The 9981-nt window shown below is 47.0% G+C and overlaps 1 pseudogene; it reads left to right on the plus strand.

Annotated features, from left to right (window-relative positions):
* The first annotated feature begins 1290 nt into the window (after positions 1-1290).
* Positions 1291-1946, plus strand: LOC148130448 (uncharacterized; annotated as a pseudogene).
* Positions 1947-9981: the final 8035 nt, after the last annotated feature.

Genomic DNA, 9981 nt, shown 5'->3' on the forward strand with positions numbered 1-9981 from the left:
TTTCTGGAAGTGCAGAAAGCATTTGACAATGTAAACTGGCAATTTACATTGTTACAACTAAAATTTATGGATTTTGGGAAGAGATTTATTAACATGATTAATAAGAGAGATTTATTAACATGATTAACATGCAATGGTGGGCTGCAAATTTTTTAACAACCGGTTCTCTGCCCTAATGACTGGCTGTAGGGGCAGGGCGGGGGCGGTCATGTGACTGAGTGGGCATGGCTAACTCCATGTCACTTGTGTGGGTGGCACCTGTATGGGACAGGCAGGGTTGGGGGGGGAATCCAGGGTATCGGTGGAGGAGGGGGCGGGAAAAAGAAAGATCCAACTTGTTTGTGGGTGGGTGCACACATGAGAGAGAGGGAGAGAGAGAGAGAGAGAGAGCACACTACCACAGCCCTGATACTCCAAGATTGGATCAGATCTCCCTCCCTCTCTCCTCTCTCTCTCCCCCCCCACACACACATGCACACACACACACAGCCTCCCTGCTTTAGGCAGGCTTGGAAAGTCCACTAGGCCCAGCATGTTGCAGACACCCCTCGCTCGCCCCTTGGCCTGGCTCCAGTTCTGCCTATCAGTCTGCTTGATTCAGGCGGCAGCACAGTTCACATTACCCTTTCCAAGCCCGCTGTCGGTGAGGCTGGGCACCAGTGAGGGCTGGCTTTTTGCCTAGCTTTGTCCGGCCAGGGGAAAACAGATGGGGGTCTGGGGAGGAAGCCTGGATCAAGCTAGACTGGGAAAGCTGGCTACGAGAGGAAGAGAAGCCGGGTGAGCTGGACCGAGATGATTCCCAGGTTCCTTCATCCCAGAAGCAGCAACCTTACACTCTCCTTCTCTGCTAGCCCCCTTCTTGGCACAGGATTGCCCAGCAGCAGAGATGGAGAGGGAGAAGGGGGCAGCAGCCGCCGCTAGCATTCAGGGGAGAAACAGGAGCACGCAGAAAGGCCACTCTCTTCTCCCTCTCCATCAACACCGATTTGATGTTCTTGTCGGAGCAGTGTCTATGTGACCTGGAATTGGTAGACCTCTCCTTGGTCCCCTTGTCATGGTCAGATCACAGTCTGGTGGCAATGAGTTTCTCAAAAACTGCATTCCCCCTGCAGGGAGGCAGGACCTATTAGATTGGTCCGTCCCCATCGACTAATGGACCCAGATAGGTTCCAAAAGGAGCTGGGGGTTATAACTGCAGATCTATTATGCAGTCCAGCTGAGCTCTTAGTCACTGTTTGGAATAGGAAGGTGACTGAGGCTCTAGATAGGATTGCACCCTTGTGACCTCTCCTCACCCGTAAACCTCTCTATGCCCCGTGGTATACAGAAGAATTGAGAGGGATGAAATGCACAAGGAGACGTCTAGAGCATCGCTGGCGGAAGACAAGAGATTAACTCGATCGAACACGGGTAAGAGCTGCTACTAAGGCCAACACCTTGTGACGATTCGTGAGGCAAAGTGTAAATACTTCTCCAAACTAATTGTGTCTGCAGATTATAGCCCAGCGACCCTCTTTAAGGTGAGCCATCTCCTCTTAGGGAAGGACGAGATTGAGGTCCACCTGAAGGGGTGCACTGAGGAATTTGTAGATTTTCTGGAAGACAAAATCGCTCAACTTCGTTTCCAGTTAGATGCCGGCGTGGTTGCTGATCCAGTGGAAACTTCTGAGGCACGTTCTTGCCCTGTTATCTGGGAACGGTTTGACCCTGTTACTCCTGAGGAAGCGGACAGGATCCTAGGGAGTATGCGCGCAAGCACCTGTATTTTAGACCCATGTCCCTCCTGGCTTGTGAAAGCTTCCCAGGAGGTAACAGGCGGGTGTATTCTGGCAGTGATTAATGCTTCTGTACAGGAGGGGATGGTGCCCCAGCGCTTTAAGGAGGCTGTGGTCCGCTGTCTTCTTAAGAAGCTATCGCTGGACTCCACCCAGTTGGATAATTTCTGACCTGTCTCCAATCTTTTTGGGGAAGGTTGTTGAGAAGGTGGTCATGCAGCAGCTCCATAGGTTTCTGGATGAAACGGATTATCTCGACCCCTACCAGTCAGGATTCAGGCCTGGATTTCGGACAGAAATGGCATTGGTTGCACTTTTGGATGATCTCTGATGGGAGCAGGATGGGGGTAGTGCATCCATCCTTGCTCTACTTGACCTCTCGGCGGCTTTTGATAACATTGACCATGGGATTCTCCTGGGATGGCTTCAGGAGATGGGAATGGGAGGCGTTGTGCTGTCTTGGTTCACTTCCTTCCTCTGCGGCTGCTGTCAATCAGTGTTGATAGGAGGGGAGAGATCCAACCCTCTCCCACTGCTTTACGGGGTTCTGTGGGGCTCAGTACTCTCTCCGCTCCTGTTCAACATTTATATGAAACCTCTGGGTGAGATCATCCATCACCATGGACTGAGGTATCACCAATATGCTAATAATACTCAGCTGTATGTCTCGGCCCATGGTGCATTAAGTGTTGCTGTGTCCTCCCCTCTTGCAGTGCCTGGAGACTGTTAGGGGCTGGATGGGGAGAAACGGGTTGAAACTAAACCTGTGCAAGACCGAGTGGCTCTGGGTCTGGGGTTCAGAGAGAATTACCATCTTTAATCTTGGATGGAGTGGCACTACCCCAAACAGACCCTTTGCATAATCTAGGGGTTCTCCTGGACTCACGACTCCTATTTGAAGAGTAGGTGACGGTTCTGGCGAGAAAAGCCTTTGCGCAACTGCAGGTTGTGCACTAGTTACGCCCTTTCCTGGATCAGCAGTCTCTACTCATAATCACTCATGCCTTGGTCACTTCCCATCTTGATTATTGCAACACGGTCTACATGGAGCTGCTCTTGAAGAGTATCCGGAAGCTTCAGTTGGTGCAAAATGCAGCGGCCCACATGGTTTTATGCAGACCCCGGTGTGCACATGTATCATCTCTCCTGCAGGAGCTGCATTGGCTGCCAATTTGCTTCCAGGTGCAATTCCAGGTGCTGGTTGTCACCTTTAAAGCCCTTCATGGTTTGGGTCCGGGTTATCTGAGGAAACATCTCTTGCCAGTGACATATACTCGACCCATTAGAGCAGGGGTGGGCAAACTACGGCCCACGGGCCACATCCGGCCCGTTGGTCTGTCCAATGTGGCCCGCCCCTGAAAAAAAATCACTGCCATTGGTCTGTCCAATCCGCCCGCCCCTGAAAAAATAGCTGGGCGTGGCGTATTGCCCTGTGCCGCGTGGCCCCCAAAGCTGCAAAACAGTGCGGAGCGATCTAGGGGTAGGAAAGAAAAGAAATTTGCAAAGGCCTCGGCTGGGAGTTCGAAATCACCTTCGAGTACGACCTCTCCGAAGGTGAGTCCTGCCGACCCCCTTTTTTTTTTCCGGGCTTCCAGGCTTAAACTTTGCAAAGGCAAAGCTTGCAGGCTGGAGCGTCTTCCCGCCGAGGAGTGGGAAGGGTTCCACCCGGCGGGCGGGGTGGGCTGCTTGGAGCCACCTAAAGCTAGGCGCTGCTGGTGGAGCCTTGCCCTGCCTTGGTGCCCCGTTTCCCGGCTCAGCGGTCCTGCTCGGGCGGCACTTTAAAGCCTGCTCCCAGCACCCGAGCAACTTCCCAGCAACTTTCGGCTTCCTTTTAACTCGCCGGGCGCTCGCGCCTGGCCCCGAGCCGCGTGGCGGAAGGGAAGCCCGGCGGGCGGGCAGGCTGCTTGGAGGACGCTCCGGGTTTCCCCTCCGCCAGGCGCGGCGCCCGCGAGTTAAAATGAAGCAAAGTTGCTGGGAAGTTGCTTGGGTTTCGAGGGCTTCAGGCTTAAACTTTGCAAAGGCAAAGTTTGCAGGCTGGAGCGTCTTCCCGCCGAGGAGCAGGAAGGATTCCGCCCGGCGGGCGGCGGGCTGCTTAAACTTTGCTCGGGCGGCACTTTAAAAGCCTGCTCCCAGCACCCGAGCAACTTCCCAGCAACTTTAACTCGCGGGTGCTCGCACCTCGCCCGAGCCACATGGCAGCCCGCTCCAAGCAGCCCGCCCCGCCCGCTGGGCGGAACCCTTCCGCTCCTTGGCGGGAAGACACTCCGCCTGCAAACTTTGCCTTTGCAAAGCCCTGGAAGCCCGGAAGGCAAGCAACTTCCCAGCAACTTTCGGCTTCCTTTAACTCCTCGCGGGCACTCGCGCCTGGCCCCAAGCCGCGCGGTGGAGGAAGCCCGGCAGGTGGGCGGGTGGACTGCTTGAGGAGGCTCGGGCTTCCCCTCCACCAGGCACGAGCGCCTGCGAGTTAAAAGGAAGCCAAAAGTTGCTGGGAAGTTGCTTGGGTTTCCGGGGCTTCCAGGCTTAAACTTTGCAAAGGCAAAGTTTGCAGGCTGGAGCGTCTTCCCGCCGAGGAGCAGGAAGGATTCCGCCCGGCGGGCAGGCGGGCTGCTTAAACTTTGCTCGGGCGGCACTTTAAAAGCCTGCTCCCAGCACCCGAGCAACTTCCCAGCAACTTTCAGCTTCCTTTTAACTCGCAGGTGCTCACGCCTGGCCCCGAGCAGCGCGGTAGAGGGGAAGCCCGGTGGGGCAGGCAGGCTGCTTGGAGGAGGTGACTCCGGCGGTGCTCCGGCAGCAGCAACAGGCAGTCGCCCGGGCTCTGCTCAGGTGTCTGGCTGGGGCTGTCAGGAGTTGCTACCGCCGGCGCAGCTCCGTGCGGCTCCAGTCCCGTGTTGCCTTGGGAAGGAAAAGGCAAAACCAGGAGCCGCTGAGCCTGAGCCTCCGGTGCCGCTGCTCCGTTGGAAGCACCGCCGCGGCTCTTCCTTTTGCCTTTCCCTTCCCGAGGCAACGCGGGACTGGAGCGCGCCGGCGGTAGCAACTCCTGATTCAGGGGCCTCCGAGGGGAGGGGAAGGAGGAGAAGAGGGGGGAAGGGTGGGGGCGATTCCCAAAAATCTTGTGCTGACCCGGCCCGTCTGTCAAATTTTAAAAGTCAATGCAGCCCCTGAGCCAAAAAGTTTGCCCACCCCTGCATTAGAGCAAGGACACAGGGAATTCTGCAAGTCCCACCCCTGAGGGAGATACACCTGGTGGGACCTAGAAGAAGGGCCTTCTCTGTGGTGGCTCCATCTCTCTGGAACATCATTCCCCCAGAGATTAGAATGGCCCCCTCATTAATACTATTCCGAAAGGCACTAAAGACCTGGTTTTGCCAGCAGGCCTGGGGAACCCAGAGAGGGATGGAACCCATCAAATGGCTATTGTGATCTGCAGTCACACATCGGGGAGGGGGGTGAGAGTTGGTTTTTGTTTTTGTTTTGTTTTCCCAAATTTTGTTCCGTTGTACTTTGCTAATTCATAGGATTCTTTTTCTTTTTCCTTTTTTGTTTCCTTGATTTTGCATTGTGTAAGCCACCTTGAGTTGCCATGGGCAAATAGACGGCAAAATAAATAAATAAATAAATAAATAAATAAATAAATAAATAAATAAATAAACAAACAAACAAACACCTCTCTGGAGTTTTCTTTCCCTCTTTTGCTGGTACTTTGCTTGTGTGAAGTGACCATTCAAAGTTACAATGGCACTGAAAAAAGTGACTTATGACCATTTTTCACACTTACGACTGTTGCAGCATCCCCATAGTCATGAGAGGCCAGGCGAGGAGATGCGTGTCTCGATGTGAGTGATATTGTGTTGGCCACGCCCAGCCAATAACATGATCACCAAGCCACGTCCACCCAGTCACATGACCACCAAGCCATGCCTACCAACTAAGCCACGCCCACAGAACTGGTTGTTAAAAAATTTGAATCCCACCCCTGGGCATATCCATATATTTTCTTCATAATGCAAGGATGGGAGGAAAATACATTAACATGTTGTAAGAACTAGCTCTTGGTACAACCTTATCTATGTTTAGAGCCTGTATTTCTTATACAGGCATTACAATACATTACAGGCATTGTAATCTTTGCTGTGGTTTGCTTTCCAAGCTTGTTTCAATTTCGTGTCTGAACATTTCGTTACCAGACTGGGTAACATCATCAGCAAGATTGTCTTGTCCTATTTCTCTTTAGCTTATAAATGTCTTGTGTGCCAGTGTGGTCAGTTGGTCGTGTGATTGGTTGTTCATTTGGAGCTATATTTAAATTCTGAGCAGCTGATTGGTTCTCTTATTGGTTGTTTGTTTGAATAGTCTGGTTTCTTACATTTTCATATACCAGATCTGCATCAATATGCTTGCTAATTGCTCCTTTGGTAGAACACCAAGCTTCAATAAATTCATGTGTGTGGCAGGTGTTGGAATGGCCAATGATTTTTGTTCCTTCCCAATCAAACTAGTGTTCTTTATTATCAATGTGGTTTGAGATCAAAGATTTTTGGTTGTGTCGTTTTATTGCTAGTTGATGTTTATGAATCCTTCTTCTCAATTGCCTTCCTGTTTGTCCCACGTACAACTGCTTACAATTGTTGCAATTGATTTTGTATACTATGTTGCTGTTGTCTTCCTTCTATGTTTTGTCTTTGATTTGAGATAGCTCTTTTCTAAGTGTAAATGTGGGTTTTTGAGCTATCATTATTCCTAGGGGTTGCACTATTCTGGCAGCCATTTCAGATGTTCCTTTGATGTATGGCAGAACTTACTTTTGTGTTATGGTCGGCTGTGTATTTTGTTGGAGTTTGGATGACAAGCATCATATTATGACATTTATTGGATAGCTGTTGTGGAAAAAAACATTGAAAAGGTATTTCTCTTCTGCTTTACTTAATGAATCAATGCTGCAATGTGTTTTGGCTTTTGAAAAGGGTCTAGATGCAGCTCTTCTTTGTGCAGCGAGGTGTTGCTTGTGAAATTTAGAATTTGGTCTGTGTTTGTGTGGATTTTTGATATATGCAGGTCGTTAATTCACTGTTTTATTGTCTCCTTATGTCAATATCTTGGAAAAGGAGTTGTTCTTTTTCTTGTGTAAAACTGATCCCAGTGAATACGTTGTTGAGTAGATGATGTGTCTCTTCTAGTCTGGTACATTTGATGATGGCAAAAGTGTCATGCATTACTGCTTCTGCTATTAGGCTGGATATAACAATAGCAATAGTACTTAGACTTATATACAACTTTACAGTTCTTTACAGTCCTCTCCAACCTGTTTACAGAGTCAGCATATTGCCCCCAACACTCTGGATCCTCATTTTACCCACCTCAGAAGGATGGAAGGATGAGTCAACCTTGAGCCTGGTGAGATTTGAACTGCCAAATTTCAGGCAGATATAGGTGATCCCATAGGAATGCCTTTTATTTGTTGATAGATTTTTGCCATTGAATTTGAAGTGTTGTATGAGGCATAACTCCAGAAGTTTTATGGTAGCACTGGTGGACATGAAGTGTTCTTTAGGTGTCTTTTCATTTCGGCTTTGATTTTCTTTGAGTAGATCTTTGATGGTTTGTTTGGCCAGGTCAATGTTGATATATGTGAATAATGCAATGACATCAGATGGGACCATTATTTCTTCTTTGTTTATTTTGATGTTTTTAATTAATTGAAAGAATTGTTCAGGTGACTTTATAGAATAAGCTGACTTGTTAACAAGATGGTGAAGTCTTTTTCTTAAAGTTTTTGCTAGTTGGTAGGTTAGTGCTCTGGGTAGCACCACTATGGGGCAGAGAGGAATTTCATTTGTGTGTATTTTGGGAAGTCCATAGAATCTGGGTATAATGGAATCTTCTGCTAGTAAAAAAATATTTCTGTTGAAGTTAATTGTTTTTCTTTTTCTATTTTTATCAAGGCATTTTTAATTCCATTCTCTAATTGGTTTGTTGAGTCTTTGTTGATTACCTGGTAGATGTTAGTGTCATTAAGTAAATTCTCAGCTTTCTTGATGTAATCAGTTTTGTCCATTACCACAGTTAGTCTGCCTTTGCCTGCCGGTAGGACGATGATGTCCCTATCTTTTCTCAGTTTCTTTAATGTCTTCTTCTCCTCTTGGTTAAATATTCTGTCCTGTCTATTTTGTTGGATGTTAAGATTGCTTTTCTGTCTGATGTCCTCTTGTGTTCCCTGGTTAAGTTTGTTAGTTCTCATTATGTATTCTAAGTTGGCAAGGAAATAACTAAGTTCATATTTTTGGAGTTGAAATTAAGGCCTTTTATGAGGATGGCTTTTTCATCTTCAGATAAATGGTCTACTGGACAAGTTTTTGATCCATGAATTTGAATTGTCACCTTGCTGTGTAGGAGTGAACTTGGCTAGTTTCTTTCCTAGGGCATTATGTTTTCTGGTCTGGAGTTTGTCAGATGTCATGTTGTGTTTTCCATTGTGTTTGTAAGATCTTGCCTGATTGCACTGAAGCATTCAGTTTTTTTGTTCATTGATGATGCATTGGTATTTCTCTAGACGATTGTGTGTATCCTTCAGTAATCATGAACTGAAACATTTTATACCCATTTTTGTAGGCTAGTTTCCATGCTTGTGGGTGGTTAATTGAAGGTCTGTAGCATATGCTTTTTGGCAGTGTTTTCTTTTGGAGGCATTCATGGAGGAAGTGTAGTTGTTCATGGGTCGATGATTGTCTGATTGCAAAGGTCTCCCCATGACAGGCATGTTTAAATGATTTACGCCCATATAACTTTGAAATAATAGAAAATACTTACAGATCAGGTTTTAGATTTTTGCAGGGGTTTGCTCTTGAAGCTTGTTTCAATTTAGTTCCTGAACATTTCGTTACAAGGCTAGGTAACATCAGCAGCAGGATTGTCTTGTCCTATTCCTCTTTAGCATATAAATGTGTTGTGTGCCAGTGTGATCAGTTGGTCATGTGATTGGTTGTTCATTTGCAGCTATATTTAAATTCTGAGCAGCTGATTGGTTCTCTTGTTGATTGGCCATTCGAATAGTCTGGTTTCTTATATATTTATATGCTGGATCTAGATCACTATGCTTGCTAATTGCTCCTTTGGTAGCATACTAGGCTTCAATAAATTACAGTAATGTCCTTGATCCCATCCATCCATCCATTGTTATTCCTTTATTCTACTTCTCTCAATTTTGCCAAGCATAATGGTTTTTCTAGTCCATCATCCACTCTCATCACATGCCCAAATTACATGAGTTTCTGCTTGTTGATCATTGCATCAAGAGAGTAGTCGGCCTGTATTTGGTTCAGAACTGATTGATTGATTGGTTTGCCTTGTGGTTCATGGTGCTCTTAATAACCATCCCACATTTAGAATTTAAAGGCATCTATCTTCTTTATTTTCCTCTTGCTCAGTCTGCTTTCACAAACAAGGCATTGCCATTGAAAAGACCTGTGCTATTCTGATCTTTGTTGTTTTACAACAACTGCTGTCACTTAGTGTCATTCTTCATGATCTTCTCTATGTTGGTCATTGCCTTTCTCCCTAGAATTACATCATCCCTTTATTTTTTTCAACACACCGTCCAACTTTCTCAATACTTGAGATCAAGTAACTAAAACTATCTACATTACATTGCTTTTACAGCACTGACCTTTGACTTAATTCTTGAGGTCTGTGTCTTTTCCCTGCCTTCTAGCCCTTTAGAGACTGTACACAGTCCAGTCCAGAGATTTATTCAATCTATTGATCTACCCTCTAAAGCAGGGGTCTCCAACCTTGGCAACTTTAAGCCTGGCAGACTTCAACTCCCAGAATTCCCCAGCCAGTTGGCTGGGGAATTCTGGGAATTGAGGTCCGCCAGCTTAAAGTTGCCAAGGTTGGAGACCCCTGCTCTAAAAGTCCCCTGAAGCCTCTAAGGATAGAACCCCCTTGTACTACATATAGTGTGATATTCATGATGTGCTCTCTGCCAGCAAGATGCATGAGGATCAGTGTTTGCTGGAATCACAAATCAAAGAGACTGAAAGAAATCTGTATTGATTTTAGAGTGGTCAATAGGGATGACTTCCATTAGCATTAAAAAGCTGACCTTTTATATTTTTTTGACCTTTAACTAATCTAAAGGAAGGGGGAATCCTTAGTCCATAGGATTAAGCTGCTCTGCTCTATGGAGAAAAATGAAGTAAATATGCATTTC

Source organism: Notechis scutatus, chromosome 5, assembly GCF_049901735.1.
Source record: "Notechis scutatus isolate UNSWTSFEM ecotype Mainland chromosome 5, rNotScu1.2, whole genome shotgun sequence".
NCBI classification, from domain to species: domain Eukaryota; kingdom Metazoa; phylum Chordata; class Lepidosauria; order Squamata; family Elapidae; genus Notechis; species Notechis scutatus.